At 45.3% G+C, this 22,230-nt stretch overlaps 1 long non-coding RNA gene across 1 annotated transcript; it reads right to left on the reverse strand.

Annotated features, from left to right (window-relative positions):
• Window positions 1–1,316: 1,316 nt before the first annotated feature.
• LOC120387875 lies at window positions 1,317–19,641 on the reverse strand. The gene is made up of 3 exons (XR_005590395.1): window positions 19,452–19,641; window positions 4,208–4,423; window positions 1,317–3,395 (listed from the first exon to the last, which is right to left on the reverse strand). It is a non-coding gene; the product is annotated as an uncharacterized LOC120387875 (long non-coding RNA).
• Window positions 19,642–22,230: the final 2,589 nt, after the last annotated feature.

Below are 22,230 nucleotides of genomic sequence, written 5' to 3' on the forward strand. Positions count from 1 at the left end.
ACTTTTCTTCTCTAGGTCTGGGTGTGAGCTCAGAGTTGATAACAGGTGCCAGATCCCCACCAGCTCTGGGAGCAGCTCCCAGCGGGAGGCAGAGGTGAGACAGTAGCAGCCAGGTGCCTCATGAGTTTGAAGTTACAGGCAAAGCTCCCCAGCTCTAAAATGCCTTTCTCCACCCATCACCCGGCCCATACTGCTTCAGGTCACCTTAGAGACCCAGCAGCCATCAGATGGCAGCAGCTTTCAATCACAGTTTCCCTAAGCTGAATTTGAACCTGAAAGCTAAAGGTCAAATGTTACTAATCCCCTGAGTCAGCCAGTCCCTGCAAAGATTGCACAGTTAAAGAGCTACTACCTACAAAATATCTGCATGCTCCTATTCAGGGCAGAGTTTGCTCTGCCACACCGTCACCCCATGTACCCTTATTTCTATGCGCCTGTTCCATATGGGATCATCCACTGATCTTAATGGGACACTGCAAGTGATCATGCGTAATCATCACACTGCATCGTTCATATCTGGGTTTCTCAGGCTTATCGGAATGTGCCGGAGACACTGAGATTTTGTAAGACCTAGAATGAGCTGTCCTCGCACCGTTTTTGTTTCTGTTTCACAAGATGGAAGCAAAAAGCGCAGATTTATTTTAGGTTTCAGAGTAGCAGCCGTATTAGTCTGTATCTGCAAAAAGAACAGGAGTACTTGTGTTGTTCCAGCAACGTCACTATTTTTGGATGGGGTTAGGAGAGATTTCATTTTCACTGCACACTATCTGCACACCACGTCTGGACTATATAGCCATGCAGCTAGAGACCCCTTGGTCCCCTACCATGCCGTATTTCGGAGGGTTTTTTTTTTTAAATAAACATTCAATCAGCCATATGCACACAACTGCAAGACTAATTTACATGGACATTTACCGTGACAGCACATGTAAATCAGGAAACTGCAGACATATGTATGTGCAGCTGACTGGTATATGGAAAGACACAGAAATGACACAAACAACTGTGCCTTCAACTGGTTTGCAAATCTGGCCTACTAATCTTGATAAGTCTGACGACCAAATGTCCAAACCTCTGAACAGCTCATCATGGCTACTGTTGTTGATTATTATTTGTATTCCAGTAGTGCTTCAGGGACCCAACTGAGATCAGGGAGCGTATAGTCATACACACTGCCACTAATATCTTACAGTCTAAACAGACATCAGGTGGGAGGGGAAAGAGAAGCACAGAGAAGTAAAGTGACTTGCCCAAGGTCAGTATGTCAATCGCAGAGCCAGAAATAGAATTCAGGTCCCCAAAAAACCTGTTTGTTAAATCATTTCACTCCCCTAACCAGCATTAAAAGGTTTCCCCTCCTGCACTCTTCAAATAAGGCAGCGGTTTCCCGATATTCTACTGATTTGCTTCGCATCCAGGCCACTTGTTCAAATAGAGCCCAGGTCAGTAATGACTGAGAGTTTCTGGTTTAATGGCTGTTCTTAGCCCATGTAGCATGAGTTCAGTGAGCGTCAGTGGAGTATCCAATGGACAATTCTCCATATGATCCCAAAATACTACCCTGGTGGTCATTAGCTGTGCCCCATATGGGCAGTCGCTGTAGAGGCCAAGGCTAACAGCCCGTGGAGACTGACACCCCTCCACACACACGTCTGTCTTCACATCGCCCTCCCAGACTGAAGAAGTGGTACACGTGCCTGTGCTGCACTGCTCTCTCCATCCCCATCCACGAGCCCTACACTCACATCCAAGAAGGCACAGGGCGTCTATATGGAGAGCATTAGCAACAAGTTGCAATTGTCCAGCCCTCGGAGCAGGCTGGCTAGCTGGCACTGGTCTCGCATTGCCTCTTGTTTTTCCCAAGTTTCTGCTCGATTTCTTTGGTGCATGTGGCAGGCCTGGGAATGGGACTTTCTCCCTCCTGCCCCGTTTCCCGTGTGTAATCCAAAACCCATCCCAATGCAATGACCACAATCTGTACTGTGCATATTCCAGGCATTACCGCTAAGACCCAAGATGCAGTGGGTACTAAGCCAGCTGGCACCTTTCCCTCCCCTCGGCTTTCTCTCCACAACCATTCTGGGGCTCCCGCTGGACTCACTCTGGACCCACACTGTTCCTGGTAATGCATGCAACCTGTTCTAACCAATGTGAGGCATATTTGTGAGTTCGGAGCAACGGTCGACTGCCTGATATTTCACATTTCTCACTATAAATCTGGGTAACGCTTTATTTTAATTACTGGGACATTTTCTAACTTTTATTGTTTCTGGCAAAGGCATGTGAAATGAGCTCATTCATTATATAAGGCATGTGAGCTATTTCTTCAGGGGAAATGGTGTTCTATACAATTCCTACCGTCCAACGTGATGCCATTCACCCCACTGCTTAGTGTCATGAAGCATCATGTAGGCTGGGAACAGTGATCTAACCTGCTCCTGAATGACAGTGGCCTTGGCAATAAATGATCTATCTATCCACCTTACTACATTTCTAATGCATACAACACCATAGCGTCTAGGAGGCAATACATCACGTGTTTCTTTCATGTCTCTTCCTGCAGCTCTGGGAATGCTGCCTTGAGACATTACTCTGATAGCAGACATGGGTCCAAACTGCAAAGTTTGGACCTGAATTTCCCCAGCATTCAGGGGTATTTGGGTCTTGCAATTTTGAGAAAGGCCCATCCTGGTACGTGAGCTTGCAGGAAGGGGTGAGTAGTGAAGCAATCCAAAAGATGAGTGCCACATTTGGACCAGGATTTAGGAATACAGTGGGTAGAGACAGTAGGCAGGGCACACTGCAGTCAGTCAGTCTGGGAGCTAGAGAAAAACACAGGGTTTGTTCGTGTCCTGTAGCCCTAATGAAGAATCCCCTTTGTATCATTAAAGCCAAGTCCTGTCGCTTCTCTCCTGTGAAGGATCCTACAGGCTGGAGACTGGGACTGACTCTCCAGTTCCAACCAGAGGAGTTACACTGCAGCAAATGAGGCCCAGCATCCCTAGGCCTGCTGCTGCTCCCTCAGCAGTCACTGGCCACAGACTTCAGAGAGAGATTAAGCCGGACCATCTGTGTTCAAAAGGAGGCAGAAAAAGCGCATTGAGGGCCCACATCCAGCAGGTGCTGAACACTCAGTCAGTGGGAGTTAAGAGCATTCAGTATCCTGTAGGATCAGACCCTAGCTTCTTAGCCAATGATTTGAGGATAGACAGAAGGTGTCATAACGTAAGCTACCTCTTGGCAATCGTTTGGGTTTAGGAATTGACTCCTGCCCTTTATGCTGTGGAGCAATGCATCTCCCCTTGTCTGTGCATTCCAGCTCCTCCTCGCTCAGACGATACCTTCCTTGTTCATATTGCTGAGTTTAAGATGATGGAATTGGCCACTTGCCCAAGCTGGGGAGGGAGGAAAAAGCAGTTAGCGTAATGGAATGGCTTTCTGACTTTCTGAATAAAGTAAGTGAAAATCCCATGCAGATAGCACATGGCGTGTATAATGACTCACGCTCCACATTTTCACCAGGGGAAAATTTAAGGCCCATGTTCAAAGTTAAAAGATGGAAATTTTTATAAAGACATCCATGGTGATATGTTACCATCTGTTCTGACATAAAACAACCTAATGGAGTAAATTGGCTGATTTTTTTCCTCTCTTTCTGTGGTAAGAGTTTTCTGTTTTATAGATGACGTGTGAATCTCCGGACTGGAGAGATACTAGCATATACAGTCCAGCCCAAAGAGACTGGATGTTTGGTCTAACTGCCTACTAGCTAGCATATGAATTTAAGCTCTTAAAAATAGGAGAAAAAAAGTCTTAATTTATAGAATGGAAGATTAAACTGTGATCAACATTGGGGCTCATCTGTGTGTGCCTCAGCCTGAAAAAGAACTTTTGCTTGAACAGCCTCCATATCTTCTGATGGGAAGATTTTACGAAAGTATTTTCCATCCCTTGCGAACCAAGCCACTGAGCAGTCAGATAAAACATATGTAATAATAATAAAAATGTCCATGTTTTGGTTGGAGAAACCAGAAATCCTTTTCAGCAGCCTTCCTGTTTCTCCCCCACCTCCTTCATTCTTTCTAATAGATTCATAACAACACATAACTTTTTCCTTCTGCTTTTAAGCAAGAACATACATTTCTTTATTTTCAGAGAGTTGAATTCTTGGAACTCATATTATATGCATTTTGCTATTTTTACCCACCCTGCTCCTTCCTGTATCCATGGAGTTTCAGCAAAACATTGGATTCCAGTCTCTAATGACATAACCTTCCCCTTTCCTTCCTGCTCTCGAGTTGCCTCTCATTTTCTCGTTGGGTCCGCTGGCTTCTCTGATTTTGAGGTTTTTTTTTTTTCTTTCAAGTTTCTTCTTTTCTTTTCTTTCTCTGCAGTCCGACTGGGCACCACCACTTTCCCTCTTCTTTACAGAGGGAAGAGGAATGTTATGTACACATCAACAACTAGTTTTTTAGAATTAAACTAAGTAGGACAGATTATCTTCTTACACCAGGGTAAGTAACTCCTCTGACTTTAAAGGAGCAATGGACCAGATTCTGCTCTTACGCCAGCATAAAACTGGAGTAATTCCACAGTAGTCAGTGGGCCCCATTCTCATCTCACATTGCTCCGCTGTAATTCAAGAGAACACAAGCGGGAAGTCAATGGAGCTGATGTGGTGTAAAATTGGCATAAGAGAGCTCAGAATCAGGGCTAACCACTTCACTGGTTCCATCTGAGTTTGCTTATTAATAGTGGGATATGGGCCAGATACTTTGTAAATCTGTAGTGACTTAATGGGCTTTACTGGAATTACTCCAGATATACAGGGATGTAACAGATCAGAATCTGACCTGATCTGGCCTTTCCATATGCAAAATATACTTTGTTAGGGCTGTACTTCCCTGCAGGAGATGGAGGCATTTATGATGCTAGAAAGTTACAAGGGCTCTAGGGCAGGTTTCAGCAGATTTTACTTGTGCATGAGGTTTCTAATTAATTAAAAATAAAACATAGCTGATTTAGCTGTTGTCACAACGTACAGGATTTAAGGCACCTGACAAGATGCATGCACTTTGTCCACTTCGTAGCTCCAGCACAACCCATACATGTTATTAACAAGATGTTAATTCAAGCGAGTGGGAACACAGACAAACCTATGCCACGGGAGCGTCTTTCCCAGGCATACCTAGCATTGTATGCGCCCCAGCATGTCACTGCAAGTTCTGCTCCCATCCTCGGCTGGCAACCTCGAGGAGGGTGCTTGATGTTGCGGGTTAAGGCTGTCCTCTGTGACTTTGTCCTCAAGCTGGAAGCTGTCAGGGGCTGTCATTCCTGATGGCATCACTCAGAGGCTCCTTGTCAGATTTGCTCTCAGTGACGCATTCTCAAGGAGACAGCATCTCCGGTTTCAGGGGCACTAAAGTTTGGCCATCTGAGCTCTGCAGTGACACCTTGCCAGGAGCCCCAAGCCCACACATAGAACCTGATCCCACCACGCGCTGAGTACTCTCAATTCCAATGAAATCAGTGGCTCAGCATCTCACACGATCAGACCCCTTCATCTGCACAGCCGTACGTGCAGCACAAACGTACAGTCCACGGAGGTTACACGTCCCAGCCAGCAATGCTCTGCCTAGGCTACATGGCTCCAAGGCAGAGCACTGTGTGCTCCTGGCATGCGTAGCTGCCCCAGGGAGCACCTCCATGTTAAGGGAGAGGGTGGCCATATAGGCCATACCGTAGAACTCCCATGGCCACTTCTGACTCTTGGGTCATGCTTTGAACAGCCCTGTGAACACGTAATGTTTTTCACAAGAGCTCGTTCACCAGAAAGTTCATATCTGGGTCTGGAGTTTCCCCAGAGTTTGGGATTGTTCAGGCCAGATGGCTACAAGAGAGTGGTCGAAGGTAGATACATTAGCTCCAGGTTAAGCAGGTCCCTTTTCCCTGGGTAAGATAACAGGGACTATTCCAGAACACTCAGGAGCTTTCTAGAACTAATTAAGGCAGGCAGGCTAATTAGGACACCTTTAGCCAATTGGGAAGCTGCTATTATTAAGGCTAATTAGGACACTCAGTTTACAAAGGCTCTCACTCCAGTTAGTGAGGTGTATGTAAGGAGCTGGGAGTGAGAGGACGTGCTGCTGGAGGACCGAGGAGTACAAGCGTTAACAGACATCAGGAGGAAGGTCCTGCGATGAGGACAAAGAAGGTGTTGGGAGGAGGCCATGGGGAAGTACCCCAGGGAATTGAGGCTGTATTAACTGTTTCTCTAGCAGTGATCTGTATTATTTCAAACCCCCTGCTTCCCCTGACTGCTTTGCTGCTCCATGGCACTGTTTCCTGAACCAGATGGGTGCATGAGGCTGGGGCCTGGTGGTGGATGTTGCTTTTGCAGAATCGTGTGAGTGTTGCTAATCCAGTGTGAGCATTGCTTTCCAGGCTAGATTCTGTGCTCAATTACACTGGTGTAAATTGGGGTGACTCACATCTGAGTAGCTCAGTGGAGTCACTCTGATTTATAGCAGCATACTGAGCACAGGATCCACTGCAGAGCAAGCATAGAAATGATATAAAAAGTGGTGTACATGTTACATTGGAAGCCTGGTTTGGATCTCACTCCTGATTTACACTGATGTAAGTAATTTCACTGTAGCCAAGAGGTTCATTAATGTAAATCCAGCTTAAGTGCAATCAGTGTACATTGGTAAAAAGTGGGTGTAAGTGGCAAAGTAGTGTAACTTGTATCAATTTGGTGGCTGTGCAATGGCCATTTTGTATTCAGTGGGGATTATACTTAACCCCGGTATCAAGAGACAACTCTGTTAACATCAATCCAAGTTGCGTCTGCCTATACTGGAGGCTGAATTCGGCCCTGGTAGCTTAAGGTGTGATTTAAGTGAAGTAGCTGGGACTGATTCTACTCTCATAGTGTAAGTCAGGAGTAACTCACTGACATCCCTCGCGCGACACTGGTGTAGCAGAGATCAGACTCAGGACCACTTTTTTACCTTCAGTGCTGTCCCTACTGCCCCTTTCAGCTACCTTGACATGTAATTCACATTAACAATCCTTGCTCACTGAACAAATTGGTGCAAGTTACACCACTTTGCTGTTTACGCCTGTTTACCAAGGTCACTGCTGAATGTGGCCCATAGAGCACCTTGCAGGGCTGAACTTGGCCCTGATACATCAAGTCACAGACACAGATTTTGTTTTCATTCAAGGAAAAGCGAGCCCCAGAGAAGAGAAATTTATTCTGGTCCGCATAGCTACAGTTCCGGACACTTTGTTCCCAGCAACCTCCACCAATAACTGAGTAACCAAGAGGTTCCACCTGACTCATTTCCAGAGGCAGATGATGAACTGAGATTGTTTGCATTGTTCTCCACCACCTGAGCGAACAGCCATCTACAATTTTTTTTAAAAGGGATTTGGCTGCTATAGGGTTTAATCAAATAGAAACATCCACTGTTTGTGCAACTTCAAAGTGTTATTTGAAAGCACTTCATGTGCATCACAAAAGTTTCCTCATACTTCCACATCCGTCTCGTTTGCCAATACTATTGCAGAGCTGTCTTCCAAAGGAATCTGTCTAAACAAATACACAGGCAGAATGGAGCATTCCCATCTGCTGGACCTCTCCACAGCTGACATTTGGTTGTGACCATCACCTCCTAATGTGTGGATTTCACCTCCAACAGAAGATGGTGCCAAGCATGTTCTAATTTCCATGTGTAATATTTAACTTGGAAAGGCTCAGTGACAACTGCAGAGTAGAAGGTAACAACCAGTTTGAATTGCTATTAGCATGCCAGAAGGAGGAGGTGCAGGGGGCGGGGGGAGAATACAAGACCCAATGAGCTGTGGACTGTGAGTAAGAGAGAGGTCATCTCTGGAAAAAAAAAAAGAACATGATCCCAACGAGATAAATGGTACAAGAATAACCAGGAGACAGGCTAGTTGTGAAGGGTAGAAGTTACAAATATTCCACGTCAGCACCTAACTGGGAAAGACTAAACCTGCTATGGGAATTCCAATTAAAGAAAGAACTCTGGTGGCTGGCACAATGCAATATACTCAAAGAGAGAGAATCATTTATAGTAGCACAACGTAGTTGCAGCATTCTGGTGGTAAACTGGTTCTGAAGTATTATTAGCTGACGCGCCAGTCAGCCAATGGGAGGTAGTTCTGATGAAAAGCTCATGATTTGTGTTTTCATTGGCTGAGTGCACTCACCCTCAGACACCTGTTGAAGGGGAGTTGTGTAGATGGAGCTCTGGAATGAGTCAGAACTGCCTTGTGCCATCTTACTCCTGAGGGTGACTTCAGCACGCAAGGAGGAAAAACAACTGCTTTTTTATTCGCCTCTGGACTTTAAAATATTGTGTCTCTTGGCTGTTGAGTTAGCTCTATTAGCAAGATACGAGGACCCTCTCTGGACACTATCAGAAGTGGACCACATCACTCAGCACTTCCATGCTCTGCTAGTAAGGCAACCAGAGGATAGACGAGGCCATGCCAATAAACATTTACAATGTGCTCCCCAGAAGAAAGAGAACCTTGGGGGGGAAAACAAACAGACAAGTGCTTCAAGGATTTATTTTGGCCTTATTGTAGACTGTGTTAAAGGTGCAACGGTCTTTCAGCAAAGTGAACGGGCTGAGGAAGAAGAAAAACATGGTAATGCTTCTGACTTTAAAGACAAAATTGCTCTCTGGTTTACATTCCAGCGGCTCCACTGAAGTCAATCGGGGTGCAGATGAAGGGAGAATTTAGTCCTAGGATCTTGGAAGAAACTATACATTAAGAAGGTGGTGACTCAGTTTAATGCAAATAAAAGTCTGGGCAAGATGATCTAGAAACTTGTAGAACAGCAACGCCTTTAATTAGGGGCCTGATACACTAAATATCTGGTCCCTATATTCCCACCATGGCAACTTCCTTCTGCTTTGCCTGTGGACGGAGTCACGGTCTGGGAGTGGAGGTGTGGATGAGTTGGAGCCAATGATGCACATATACAGATTCACTGGCCACTTCCCACCCACATGACATCTGTGGACACTACTGTAACCCGCAGGCTACCATTACACAGCCTGGGAAGAGTGGTCTCTCTCCCACTGCACCCCCGGGAAACTTCCCAGTGCCACTGCCAATTTGCTGGGGCTCAGATCAAAGGGAAGAATTGGGCCTAAAGTGCCTGAGACATTTTAGGACTTTCCAGCAGCTCTGTAAAGGAATGTAGAAAAGGAAGAGAACCAGTTTGCTTGAAGAACAATGAAGCAGATTCCGAGACGGAAGGGAATGGGAGAACATTCCGCTTTCCAGCTAACTGAGGTTGCCAGCCCAGCAAAGAAGCATCTGGTGGAAAATAAATTGGTAGTGTCCTCCATCTAAAGGGCTGCAAAGCACTTTTCAGAATTTAGCCAGGCAAAGCGAAGCAGAGAGAGGTATAAAGCAACCAACCCTACCTAAGGACACAGAGCAAATCTGGAAGAGAGCACAGATTTCCTGGAAGAGAGCACAGATTTTAACCAGTCGCCAGTGCACCTCCGTCAAGCCCACACATGAAATGGAAACTCACCACTAAATGAGAATCAAGGATCATAATGCAAGAAAGAGGATATAGGAAAGACAAGTCAGATTCATCCAGCAACTCACTTAAGCCACAACTTAGAACAGGAAATTTCAGTCAAACTTTCTATTCCCACACCAGGTTAAACCAATCTCAAACAAATACATTTAAAAGCAAGAGCCTTGAATGGAAAAAACAGTCTCTCTCTGTGCCACCCACTACCACAGAGATCATTGTTGGTTCTTGAAGACTATTTCCCTTTGAAATGTGATTTCTATTTACTGTCCTAGGCACTGGCTTCTGCAAATCCCAGCATACCCCCGCAAACCTAGCAGCTCGTGCGGCTAGCAGAAGCCAAAGAATGGGGAGCCAAACATTTTTTGCTCTAAATAAATTTATGGTGGCATCTCAAGATTGTTGTTGACCCCAGGGGATTAGGTAGGGTTCTAAGTCATTCCCCAAACCAATCACATACTCTAATTTTTTTACTACTACTTAGAAATCCACTTCTCCAGTCTCCATCAAGCAATAACATCAGGGCCACAAATATTGCCATGGATTTTTTTTTTCAGATTCTAGCTGCATCTTTAAAGGGACACTGTCAACATCAGAATTACCAGACTGGTCCAATGGTCCATCTAGTCTAGTATCTCATTTCTGACAGTGGCCAGTGTCAGTTGGTTCAGAAGAAGGTATAAAAAATACGGTAGGAGGCAGTTATGGAATAACCTGCCCACAGGGAAAGTCTCTTCCCAACCCCCAGAAAGTAGAGATTGGCTTATTCCTTGAAGCACAAGGGTTTATTGCACTTCCAAAACTCTTGCTTTAATAATTGTTACTCTAACTCTGGATATTCTTATTACCGTATGAATGTACAATTCTTTTCTGAATCCCGCTAAACTCCTGGCCTCAATAATAGCCTGTGGAACTCCTTGCCACAAGGTAACTGTGACTTCTGCTATCTAGTTTTAGGCCCAATTTTAGACTTCCCCTCCAAAAGGGGGGGTGGGAATGAGACGGATACAAGTTTTAGTTTCTTTCAATTTTTCCTGTGACTTCATTGCCAGTGAAGGGTGTCAGATTCAAAGCCCTAGAGATTGGAGTCCTTTGTTTATCTACAGAACAGGTTTAACACAGGTTGTGGCAGGGTAAACTTCACCCAGGGCCTGTTCCATCGATGTGCTTCAATCCACGATGATTTAGGGTATGTCTACACAGAGATAAAAGACCAACGGCATAGCCATGGCTGGCTTGGATCAGCTGATTCAGGCTACGGGGCTAACAATTGCTGTGTAGACATTTGGGCTCAGGCTGGGACCTATGCAGGGTCACAGAGCTTGGGCTCCAGGCCAAGGCCGAATGTCTACACAGCAATTTTTCAGCCCTGCAGCCCGAGCCCTGCAAGCCTGAATCAGCTGATCTGGGCCAGCCGCATTCTTTTAAAACCCCTGCGTAGACATATGCTTAGACTGAGAGACCAGCTCTAAAGGCAAAAGTTTCATTGCCTCCAAGACCATATAACCCACAGCCCTGTGCTGAGATAGCTACCAAAGGTGCCAATTAGGGGCCAATTGTGTCTGTGGTTTCATTGACATGGATGCTTGAGAACTGAACTGAGATCATCAAATTCATTTCACATGGGTCACTAAAGAGCTAGCAGAGTGTAGCACCTTTTGATTTCCACTAACAGACTGGATTTGAAACTGCAGCCTACCAATTAAAGTCTCTCATTCAATTATCAATGCACTGAGCAGTTTTACAAAAACTTGGTAAGAACAGAAATGCTTACATACATTTTCAAAATGTCAATGAAAATGTGTGTTAATCTCTGTCCCCCTGGGAGTTTTGTATTATTCCCCTGCACACCCCAGCAGCAACATCCAGAAAGTGCATGGGAGCCAGAAAAAAAAAAAAGCAGAATAGAAGACACAAGATGGTCATTTTTACATCATCCACATACAGCAAAATGCTAAAGAGAAACAAGCAATACACATTGGGAAAAATATTTTTTTTAATATGTATGTTTTATGCAGCCACTGTTCCTTTAAAGCTGGATTGACCCTTCCTTTCTTGCCTCAAGGAAAAGTGCAGTTTCCCAGGTTCTTACAATAAAGTTTTCTTGGGAAAATCCTCATTTTGAAAGCGTTGTTTTTATGCTTTTGGTTCACTGGTCATGCGATTCTGCTGATGTTTTAATAATATTTTTATTCCAGGCATGTTTAATAATAATCCATCCATCCTATTTCCTACAATATCTTCTTCTAAGGATAATTATATCAATATGCCTCTGACATTTTATAATCTGAGTGGTTCCTTTTTTCTAGGCTTTGTTCTCACTTGGGAGATTCAAAACAAGATTTAATTGTACATTCATGGCCCTTGCTATTTTGTGCAAAGGCTGCTGCATAACACAATAAATAACCTAATAAATGTTGGTAGCCTGGGATTATTTTGCAGAGCACTGTTTTTAAAGCTTCCAGCTTTTGTTTTTAAAAAAGCTAGAATAAAAAAGATCAGTAGACATCGGTCACATTTTGCAAGGGGAAAAAAAGATCATGTATGTATTTTGTCTAGTGTCACTTTCACACCAAGAAGTGATGCAAAGGAAGCTGTAATTGGATGTTGTATGAAGAGCTGCTGATACATATCCAGGAATATTTGATATTGCATTTAATAAAGACCTTGACAAGTGCCTGAAATATTTAGGTGCAAAGAGAAACTGCCCAAAAACGTGGCTTCTTATTAAAATTTGTTTATTGACACTACTGAAATCTTATTCTCTTGGTAAGACTGACCAGGCAAATTACAGGGTCTTGCTACTACAACAAAGAAATATTATATAAAACAAGGCCTCATTCTCTCGCATAGCTGATGTTCTATTTATAATATCATCTGCCTACCTACCTGGCTGTTTCTAATGTGCCTGTCATCACTTGGTCCATATTTAGCTCATTCAGGCTGTAATTACTACCCTTTTCTATTATTACCTAGCACCTAGAGGCTCCTGATGAGATCAGAAACTCATTGTGGTGGGCATGATACTACCAATGGATAATTCCTGCCCTGATGATTTACAAATAAACAGTGTGAGGGGAAACTGAGGCACTGAGTAGTACCATGACTTGTCCAAGGTCACCCGGCAGGTCATTGGCAGAGCCTGGAATAGAACCCAGACTTTCTGAAGTTCAGCCCAGTGATCTAACTATTAGACTGCCCTGCATCTTGCCCTCATTTTTCAATCTTAAGAGATGTGGTGGCTCAGAATAACAGAGAGCCTTGCATGTAATGCAGTGTTAATTTCTGCCGATGTTTAAGGAATCTGCATGCCCGATGCCTGACTGTCCCCCACATAGAGACTGTCTGTTGGAGCGTCGGCTAGTCTCCTCAGAGAGGCTTGTTGCTTAAAAAATCAAGTTAGGGGAAGTGTAGAGTTGTTTATAAAGGAAACCAGAAGAGTCTTTGATGAGATACAGTCTCCCTCCCTTCCTTTCTCACAGTGCTCACTCTAACTTAGTCTGCAGCAAAGGATTTTTGGTCCTATCCCCTGTTTCTATATGGTGGTCATAGGCTTTCTCAGGGGTTCCACCCAGGGCATAACATGCAACTAGCAACTCCCCCATCATAGATACATTTAGCAGGCATATAAGGTACGCATGAGTGCTCTAGTCTGTCTCTAAATAATTAACAGACAATACACCAGTAGGTGGCACTCAGGAGTATGTAGGACAGTGCCTGGGTTTTCCAGGGCAATAAAGCTGCTGCGTGTACATGGTGAAATGGCTTTTGTGCAGCTCGTCACAAGGAACTCTTCACTGCGGGACAAGCCCCTTCTGCAATGACACTGTGAGAGCGCACATGGGGTAGTGATAATCAGAGGGACTCTGAATTACCAGCCATCCTGCCCAGCTCACTTGTAAAACTGAGCGGAACTGGAGCTGGATTCCCCCACTTCAATCAACTGCAGAGGTTAATAATCCTCAGGGAGGCTGGTCTTCGCTAACCAGTTCTCCCCTAAGTGCAAGGGCAAAAACAACTCACTGAGCAATTGTAGGAGTCCTGTGGAAGTGGAGTGTCCGCAGGCTCCTGCCTTATTCAAGAAGGAAATAGGCAGCGTAATGGTGTGTGTCTTCGAGATCACCCTACTGTTGAATCCTGAGACACTGAGCATCATTGGCCAATCTGGTGCAATACAAAACAGGCTGCCAGAGCTCTGCTAGTATAAGACTGGATTTACCTCCCACCAGACAACAGAAGGGTCTGTTAAGAGTCTGGTAACAATATTTAGAAGCCTGATGTCAGGCTTCATTGGCCCACAATCAAATACCTAAGATGGATTAGACGAGCTGCCCTTTCGTTCCATTAGGACACCAGGAGAAACAGATAATCTGAGGTGTGAGCGTGTGCCAGGCATGTCTACTGCTGTCTCATCCTCATACCAAATGGGTTTATTGTTTCTGTGGGGATGGCTGGTAGGCTGAAGCCAGAAGTTCTGATAACCTATTAATAGACGATCTAACCACACTTTGATACTATATTCTGCAGAAATTAATATACTGAGTTGAAAAATAATACACACCCACATTGTCTAAAAATAAGCACTAAAATTTCCCCTCCTAGTTTCCTTTCTTAGTCTCGTTTCCTCTGAGCTGATGGCACGATTCTTCTTTTTCCTTCGGCTTCTTTTTTTTCTTAATCTTCTCTCCTATAAGACTTCATCTGTTCTGGGTCATTGACTGTGCTGGGAAGCCTGGCTTAAGCAGGACTCTAGCTTTGGGAAGTTATAATGCCTTCTGCTAGACCAGCTTGAAAGTTGAGAAGACATTGGCTGGAGTAAGGAACTGACTCTTCTGAGCCAACAAGACATACAGAGTGCTACAGTTACAGTGGATGTAGAAGTCATTGTGTTGCACCAGACAAACATGAGTAAATCCTGGAGTATTTTTTGCACTACACATGCTGTGTTTAGCTTAGAACATTTTAACTCCCCTCACTTCAGTCCATTTAAAATTCCTACAAAAAACAAGAAGCCAATTTAAATACTAGAAGCGTATTGACTATGGATTGCTTTAAACACTCAGATTTAATGTAGTCCGGTTTTCTGCGAACCCATATTAAGAGCACATAGTGCTTAGAAGCTATAAAGATGGGGCCATAATTTAGCAAGAACGCTGAAGAAACTATTTGCAGCCTTTGCCAAGCAGACAAGCCTTAAAAAAAAGGAGGATGACTGGGGAGGAATCCAGATGGAGCAGTCTGGCACAGCAAGGTAGCAACTCCACAAGACTTCAGGGCAAGTTCTGTACATTGTACTGAAACAGTCAGACCTAACACACAGCAGCTTGACTGTGGTGACCAAGGGACTCAGTTCCAGAGCCTGGATTAGAACTCTGGAGTTCCAGGTTCCTATGCTCCAGCAGCACCAATTCAGATATTTCTTAGCAGGCAGGGAGGGATGAACAAATTCTGGTTTCTCTCTTCACCCCCAGCGGGGACCTCATTCCCCCATTTGGGGAGTCTCCCTTCTCTCTACCACACAGTCCATGAGCCGGTACTGTCAGGAGTCAAGTTCTTAGTGGACTCCCCTGCATCTCACCCCACCGCATAGGAACAAACAGTTCAACCCAGCTACCCTCCGATGGAGAGGCAACCAGGCCAAATTTGAATGGCATTCAAATGGCATTGTGGCCCCATGCATCAGATCCCTGTACAGAGGGACGCTGGGGTCAAATTTCAATGGTGGTGTGTCCATGCAGCTGGAGCAATGCTCTGGGCCACTCCAGCAGCATCCATACTAATTTAGTACCACTGCTTAAAAATGGTCAGGCCATGCCTGGCCCCACTGGCTCCATGGCCTATAGAAATTTGAGCAAATGCAAAACCTCCAGGGGGCATATTTTCCCCAGCACCCATCTCTCCAGCTGGCGCCATTGCTATGCTCACATAGCTACGTGATATGTAATTTAGAGACGTTTGTCGGGGCAGGGACCATCTTTTCACTGTGTGTGTTAACGGCATCTAGCACAATGGGGCCCCAACGCTGGCCTAGGCGCCGCTACAAAACAAGCAAGAAAATACCTCATGTTAGGAGGTCTTAAGCAGGACTCCCCTGGTCCATGGGCCTTGTGCTGACCTTTGGCACAAGGAGTGAATTTCACACTCAGGGAGGAATGTCACGCTGCCCAGATGTACCCCTTCACCCCCAAAAGCAAAACAAACACTATAGAAACTCATTTTAGCAGGACTATTATATATACTGTATTTAAAGTGGGTCAGGAGACCGGCAACACGCCAGCTGCTAGCACGGCCAAGAGAGGGAAAAGAGCAGGAGGAGGAGAAATATGAAACAAGTTGGTCGTGGTCTCCCAATCTGAAGCAGACAAGCCTATTGTAAGCTGTCCCCAGCCTGAGGATAGGACAGCCTAGGCTGATTTATGAGCACAGTATTTATCACTATCACACATGAAATACATTACAGTCAGAAATAACTCTCCCAACACGCACAGGCTCCATTAAGATAAAAGGATGCCTACGGTAAGCTAAGTGGATGCTTGCAGTTAGAAGCACCATACCAAAGCCAGAATGTGTCTTTTGCACCACAGAGACCATTTATTTACACAACTGTCCAGCACCCAACAATACCCTGGAAGTAATGAGATCCAGGATAGCACGTTCCAGAAGGAGGTTCCTCCCATTCCTTTAAAGTGAATTTAGTGCTGCTGAAAGGTTCTGGATTGAGAGCCCTTGGGAGTGAGACACTAACGGAGATGAAGGCGGCCCTTATCGTTAAGCCAGAGACCTGAGTTCAGTTCACAGGCCTGCCACAGGCTCCCTGAATGATCTCTGGTGATTTACTTAATCTCTCTGTGTTACAGTTTCCTGTCTTTTAATAGGCTAATACAATGGTTCTCAACCTTTCCAGTCTACTGTACACCTTTCAGGAGTCTGATTTGTCTTGCATACCCCAAGTTTCACCTCACTTAAAAACTACTTGCTTACAGAATCAGACATAAAATAAAAGTGTCACAGCCACACTCTTATTGAAAAATTGCTTACTTCCTCATTTTGTCTGTATGAAATTTTAGTTTGTACTGACTTTGCTAGTGCTTTTTATGTAGCCTTTTGTAAAACTAGGCAAATATCTAGATGAGTTAATGTACCCCTTGGAAGATCTCTGCATACCCCTGGTTGAGAACCACTGGGCTTCCTCTACCTAGTTCCTAGATTATAGAGCCAGAAGGAACCATTGTGATTACCCAATCTGACCTCCTGGTCAGAACACAGGCCAGAGAACTTCCCTGAATTAATTCCTAAATATGAACATTATTTAGAATGCAAACTCTTAAGAGCAGGTACTGTCCCTTTCGCAGTCTGTGCATGGACTAGCACAATGTGACCCTGATTTTGGGTGTAGATTCTAGTTATTACTGCAGTATAAATGTACAGATCTTGTACGCCATAAGCAAGCTTCTCCAACAGCTCCACTTATACCCTTCAAGCCTCACCCGGTTTGAGAGGGTATCTCAGCTTCCACTGCTGATTCCATCCTTAGCTTCAATGTGCCAATTTTTATAATTCTCAATTATGTGGTTCCCTGCCCACTAGAATCCAGACTGAGACTCATCAGCTTATTTTATACAGGTCATAAGTGAGCCATCCTCTCTGTCTAAGCCATCTAGTCCTACAGGGCATGTTACTAAATAGACAAATGTATCAATAATTGGTTTTGAACCCTGGAAAGTTACTTTCTGCTTAAGTTTTCCATTTGAGTTGGACAATCTTCTTCACTTCCTGTCCTAAACTGCTGTATGACATCATGGCACACTGTTCTTGCTGCTACATTCCACCTTGCAGGTGGCCATGACTCAGTGATGCATTGATGACTGTTCCATCGACTGCAATGGAACTATACCACTCTTCACCAGCTGAGGCTCTAATTAGGGGAGTTGAAGGGGCAGGGAATGGGTTCAGGGAAAGAATCTCTCAGAGGCCAGTTGGAGCAAATCCATTAAAGGCTTTAGAAAGAAGGGCAATTTTTAAATAGATAGGGAGCCGGAGGAGATATTTCAATGGTTGCACTGCTTCATATGTGACACGGTGGCATACAAGCTGGAATATGAAAAGTTTAGGTTCAGGAAAGTCCCAGAGATGGGAGTTGCAAGGTGAGAGGAAATGAAGGCAACATGTTCTGTAAGACCTCTAGTCAGGTGCCACTACTTATGGGGGCTGGTATTAAGGGGGGGGGCTGCTACACTCCCTGGCTTGAAGTCATTTCCATTATATACAGGGTTTACAGTTTGGTTCAATGGCTCTCAGCACCCCCACTATTCACATTGTTCCAGCACTCCTGCCATTACTGCAGTAGTGAGCTGCATCCTAAGTGCAGGAACTGCTTGATCTCAGTTCAATGGACTTAAGCCAATGTAAATAAGGCAGACTCAGGGCAATATAGGTGTCTGATACAGTGAAGTAGCCATTTTTTTTTCCAGGTCACATCTGATTAATCACATGTAAATATCAGTTCTCCTGAGTCAGTCACAGTTTAGGCTTTCTCTTCCCAAGGGTGAAGCCAATGATGGGAGATTGAGAGGTTGAATGTAGAAGGAAGAGTATTTAGAAAGGGAGGAACACATTTTGCATATATGTTATTGAGATTTGCATTAGTGCAATATAAACATTACAATATTAGGGTCCACTCAAAGCCCACTGAATTCAGTGAAGAGACTCCCATGTACTTCAATGGGCTTTGGATCAAACCCTGATAATGGAGCTTGCTGTAATTTAGCACTCCAGCAGGTACTCCATCCAAAGCACATAATCCAAACTGAGGCTCTTAACCACACTCAGCAATGCACTAAACAGACATTCTTCCTGTGAACAGCCTTCTCTTTTCAGCTAATTTTATTACATACTGCCCCAGATAACTAATTCTGGTATGGATGGGATAATAGCACACAAATAGGGAGGTGGGTGTTTCTGTCAGCATTTTTCCTCCATCAGTTTAGAGTTTTCATGCCTGTGGAACAAGTCAAGTGGCCTTTCAGCAATGACTGAAGCCATTGCTTAACATTGTACCAAGGCAGGTTTAAACTGAAGAGCCGCACAAAGCAAAGGAGGAAGAGCCCAAGCCCCTATGGCCCATAATACTCCACAACAAACAAACACACACACACATATATATGCAAACACAATACCACAACAAATCAAGACTCACAGGCAAGCTCAGTAAGCATAGGGAGAGTAATAAGTGCATATCCCCCACAGGAGAATCATGGGTTGGTCTACAGAATCCAGGGTTTCATGGCCCGCCAGCCCCTGAACCTAATAATTGTTTAGGATCCAGACTGATCTCTCCAGGAGAGTTTCGGTCCTAGCCCTCAGCAGCACCCCAAGATTATAGTGGAAGTTGAGAGTTCGATTTTTCCCTGCCTCACTCACCCATACTCATCCCACACCCACATATGTATCAGGACCTGACATAACTAAACACATACTTGTGGTGAGGGTGCTGGACTGGGACTCAGGAGACCTGTATTCAATTCATAGCTCTGGGTGTCCTTGAGCAGCTGGTGCCCAAAATAAGTAGCCAGTCAAAAGGTCTCCCCCTCCCCCGACTGCCCAAAGTCTCCCATTCCCCCAAAGACAGCAGTTACTCAGATCTTCTCCTCAGCTAAAATGTCGCCTCAGTAGGCAGAGCCCTCACAGTTAGCCAGGTAGCATGGCCCCCATCAAGGAAAGACACCCCTGCTGGGCAGCACAGCCCTCTGGGACCCCTCCCTCCAGATTCCTCCCCTCCTCCCTCCGGCCATCAAACTCCTGACCAGGCTGCATAGCCCCAGAGCTTCCCCCTCCCCTGACCTCCATTCCCTCTTCCTACCAGGCTAACTCGCTGCCTGTGCTCTTCACAGTCAAAGGCTGGAGCTGGGTAGTTTGGCTCTTTCCAAAGCAGGCCCCTACTGCAGGACCAGAGCCAGCAGTGGGTATCCGCACTCAGGCAACCTAGACTTAAAAAAAAAAAAGACTCCAAATAGGCCTGAAAAAGTAGCTTGTGAGCATGCCCAGTCTCAGCCCTGCCCTCATTGTTCCAGTGGAGGGAGGAGCTCTTTTAGAGTTTGGAAATTACTAGTTGGTGAGTTTTGCTCCTCCCAGGCACTGCTGGAGGGGTGAGAGTTGTCTGCTTCTCCATCCCTGAACTTCACTAGCAGAGAAAGGGGGTTTTGTTTGTTTGTAGAGAAATGGAGAAGGGGATTTGAGGATTTAATTGGTGTGGTTTAGCCCCAATTAGCTTCTAGTTACCAGCTGCCATGACTTGGGCCAGATTTTCACAAGAATTTAGTACTGTTCTGAGCTCTTTTGAAAGTAAGGTCCTGGATCTCTGTGTGTCTTGGTTGCCCATCTATAAAGTGCTCCGTTTCTCCCATCCTTTGTCTTTCTTATGTACTTTGATTGAAAGTTCTTTGTGGGAGGGGATTGTCCCTTACTATGTGTACCTATACCCCTGGCACAGTGGGGCCACCACCTCAGTCAGGGCTGAAATAAAATATTAATGTACTGAGAGAACCAATATATCCAACGACCCCACTATGGAGATTATCTCTAAGGGGAAACAGACAGGTCCAATCTAAATTGACAACAAACCTATGTATGTAAACTGTGAAGCCAGGGGGCTCTTAATAGCCATCTCCAGTCATGGGAAGTTGATGATGACTGAATGCACCACGCTCTCTCCACTCCATCGGCCAAAGGCAAAGTGATCCCTTCTGTGCACATCGTGCCAGCATGGCGTAGGCAGGGGTGCTCATAAACTAACAACACGTGCAGAATCTTTTCACGTAATAGTAACAGTCCCCTGGTGCCATCATCTGCCATGGCATTTCATTCACACAGAACACTTGTGGGCACATCACATATGCTTTGCCACTCAATGTATTTTTAAATGTTTCCCAGGCAACTGTTTCAATACAATATGTCTACTTGGCAACCTTGGCGTGCCCGCAAATGCCATGCCAGTCTCCCTGATCCTCTTTTTAGGTTTTTCCATCCTGGCATATAAATGTCAGCAGGTGTGATTGTGTGTAAAGAGCCACGTGGCACTGAACTTTCATTATGCTCTGAAAAGGTGGACTTCCTGAATGGGAGATGGCACGTGTATTATAGACTAACGATCTATGACCATCTACTCTGAAACTGGCATCCCACCTTCAAAGTGGATGGAATACCATAGTAACATATGGTCATGGGAGCAAGCAGGCAAGCACCCATCCTGAGCAACAGCTGCAGGTTTTATGTTGGGTTCATAAGGCTTTCTCCGATTCAGATTTTGGCCTCCCATCTCTCAGCATTAGACAGCAACCCCTACCTACCATATTGGTGTGATAAGATTCCCTCCAGATGCTCAATGGACACCACTCCCTCCATGGCACCATTACTGGTGGATGGATGGATGTGTCATATGGCGCGAGCAGAACAAGCACAGAAGGGGAGTGAGGAGCAGAATAGCCAAATATGTCATCCCTGAGGCATCTGGATACCTCAGACACAGACACTCAATCAGAAGAGCATAGAAGAAAGGGACTAGGCAGTCTTTAGCACCAACTAAGTGCTGGCTGCTCAGTGCTGGAGTTCACCTACCAGTTGGGTGCTTCAGCAGCTAGGCCTCGTAGGCACTCGTTCCTGTGGGTTCCCCATACCACTCAGAGACATGGTTAAGTGAAAGGGTATTTTACTAGGGCGCTAGGAAAGGGAAAAAACACCAGATACCGAGGCTTAAACAGTTGTAGTTCAAAGTGAGCAACAGTGGTCCTTGTTTGGGACCTTGAGGGCAGGCCACTTGAGAGACAGGGCTCTTGAGGCCTATTGCCTGGGGCGCCTTCTCAAGTCCAGTTTCTATTCAAGCAATCAGGAGCTTTCCAGGCCAGGATCACTTGTCACAGTGTCTCTCTCACTGGGGCCCTGCTGCTGCTTCCTCATAGTACCCCCTCAGACCTGCACTCAGCTGTAACCTCCAACATTCATACCATGTCCCACACACGGCTCTGTCCACTGTTCCTAGGGGTTCCTCTCTGCAGCTCCTGGCTCACCCCGTGGCTGCTGCTTCCCACAGAGCCTGGCCATTTCTTGTTCAGGATCCTTCTCCTTAACTGGCCAGAGAAAAGGGAAGGGCAGTGGGAAGGGGGATGAGGGGAGTTGTACTCTCCTGCTTAGTAGCTCCATCACAAAAGAAAAGACTGGGGTGAAAAAAAATGAGCCTCACACTGGGCTCTGAAGACCAACTTTGGTTCTAGTCAGTCACCAGTGCAAGCAGGGTCCAAACTAACTCATGCTTCACTGAAGACATGCAACTCTACCCCTAACACTAGGGCAGGTCAGCAAAAATGCCTCCATTGATCTTATAATAATTCTTAATCAGGAAACGGCAATGGGCTTGCGTTTCTCAAAAATGAGATTCCACATCAACCTCCTTCACCTGACTTTGCTAGAGGCAGATTTGTCCAGCTTTGATAATTTAATGGCTCTGAATTGTGCTGCACCCTTACTGATGCAAAATGAAATTCTCTCCCATTCCACCAGCCCCATGGACCATTGTGACTCTCCAGCGCTAGATGTAGTCCCTCCAGATCATGCTTCAGGCACTTTGGCAGGGGAGGCTTACCCTG

This window comes from Mauremys reevesii, linkage group 21, assembly GCF_016161935.1.
Source record: "Mauremys reevesii isolate NIE-2019 linkage group 21, ASM1616193v1, whole genome shotgun sequence".
Classification (NCBI taxonomy): domain Eukaryota; kingdom Metazoa; phylum Chordata; order Testudines; family Geoemydidae; genus Mauremys; species Mauremys reevesii.